Here is a 2,473-nt window from a genome sequence, read left to right on the forward strand (position 1 = left end):
AAAGATATCTAGGGTCAGATTGGCCCTAAAAACTTAAATCCCAACAAAACTCCTATTAAGAGCATAGAGGAATGGTCTTGTATTTGAGGTAGCCTTGGTGGTGGACAGGGTTATGCATTGGCCTGCAAACCACCAGCAGCTCCAAGGGAGAAAGACTGGGCTTTCTACTCCTGTGAACAGTTACAGTCTTGGAAACCCATGGCGAGGAGGGCGAGGTTGTCACTTTGAGTCAGCACTGACTTGTTGGCAGTGAGTCTATGTGATATTCGGGCATAGGCCATAAACGAGAGGCAGCAAAAAGCAGATGGGAGAACACATTCACCTTAGGACTGCTTAGTGGGTTTGTAGCATGTTTTGAGACCAGTCTTTGGTGAGAATATTGTACGACATTTGTTGAAATGTTTCACTGGCTCAGAGTGTTTGCACTATTCATTGAAGTCACTCATTTGCTGAAGGCATACAGTCTAATCAGACGTGTTTAATATCATGGCTGAGGACCTAAAATAGCACTCACCACAAGGGAATAATACATGTATATTAACAATATATTGTAATGAACCTACATGGTTAGATCCAAGGAATAGTAACATGAATCAACATTAACAAACATATGAAGTGAATATGTAGAATGGCACTCTATGAGAGAGCCAAGAACTTAGGTTTAGGCCATGTTCTCCAAAGTATCTGGTGCAGGAAGAAAATATTAGAACTTTTATTCAGGTTTTCTATATTACCCTTTTCTAATTTTTATATTTGCATATGGTTTATAATATACAGATTGTATTTGTAGAATAAAATATATGTAATAGAAAATGGAGATGATACAATAGCATATGATCAATAACCAATGATATTGAAAAAAATTTCAAGCTTGTTTCAAGACACTAAAGGTTTTGGCAGAAAACACTGCTCCAGGAATTGATGGACCAGCAATGTTTCAACAAACTGATGCAGTGGAAGCACTCGCAAGTCTATGCTGAGAAATTTTGAAGAAAGCAAAATGGACACTAAAGAAAGGTGACCCAACAGGATGCAGACTTTACCCAACAATATCATCAATACCACATGCAAGCAACATTTTAAATTTTATTTTAAAATAAATATTTTAATAAAAAATAAAAATAAAATAAATTCTTATTTAAAAACAAAGGCCAAAGATAATTCAAAAAGTTTTTGCAGTATATCAACAGTGAGAGGCCAGAAATTCAAGGTGAACCCAGGAAAGGACATGGTACGTGGAATATCATTAATGATTGTAGATGGATTATGGCTGAAAACAGAAAATATCAGACAGATGTTCACTTGTTTTTTATTGATTATGCAAAGGCATTTGACTGTGTGGACCATGACTAACTATGGATAGTATTGCAAAGAAGAGATTCTAGAACATTTCATTGTGCTCATGTGGAACCTAAAGATGGAGCAAGAGCAATCTTTCAAACAGAGCAAGGGATACTGCATGGATTAAAACCAGAAAAGGTGTTGTACCTATCATTATACTTATTCAATCTGTAAGCGGAGCCAACACCAGAAAAACTGGGTTACCGACAGAATAACCTGATATGGGGATGACACAGCCTTGCTTGCTGAAAGCAAAGATGAGTCCAAATATTTCCTGATGAAGACAAATGGGAACAGCCTTCAGGATGGATCACACCTCCACATAAAGAAAATGAAAATCTTTTCATCTGATCAAGACTACATCATGATAAATGGGGAAAATATTGAAATTGTCAAGGATATAATTTTGCTCAGCTCCACAATCAATGCACAGAGAGGCAGCAGTCCAGAAATCAAATAATGGATTGCATTGGGCAAAATCTGCTGCACAAGACCTATTTAAAGTATTAAAGAACAAACATCACTTTGAGGCCTACGTTTCGCCTGATCTAAGCCCTGGTATTTTCAATCTCCTCATATGCATGTGAAAATTGGACAGTGAATAGGGTATCCCCCCCCCAGAGGAATTGATGCAATTGGATTATGGTGTTGGTGAAGAATAGTGAAATTACCATAGACTGTCAGAATAACAAATGAATTTGTATCGGAGTGAGAATGGCAAGATTTTGCCGTTCTCGTGTACTGTGGACATGCTATTAGGAGAGACCAGTCCCTGGAAAAGAACATCATGCTTAGTAAGGTCATAGAAAAGAGGAAGTCCCTTAACCGAATGGATTGACACAATGGCAGCAACAATGAGCTCAAACTTAACCCTGATTGTGATGGTGTCCCAGAACCAGGTAGTGTTTTGCTCTGTTGTACATAAGGTGGCTATGTATCAGAACCAACTCGGGGGTACCTAACCACAATCAGAACACTTAGGGAAAAAGTGGACCCGTTGTGTTACAGAGTAGGACTGCTCCATAGGGTTTTCATGGCTGTAATCTTGATGGAAGCACATCACCACACCCATCTTCTCCAACACGACTGGGTGGGTTTGAAATAATAATCTTAAAATTTTTTTTTATTTAAT

The sequence above is a fragment of the Echinops telfairi genome, unplaced genomic scaffold (assembly GCF_000313985.2).
Source record: "Echinops telfairi isolate 266 unplaced genomic scaffold, ASM31398v2 ScPeMD7_1;HRSCAF=3_0, whole genome shotgun sequence".
Lineage (NCBI taxonomy): Eukaryota > Metazoa > Chordata > Mammalia > Afrosoricida > Tenrecidae > Echinops > Echinops telfairi.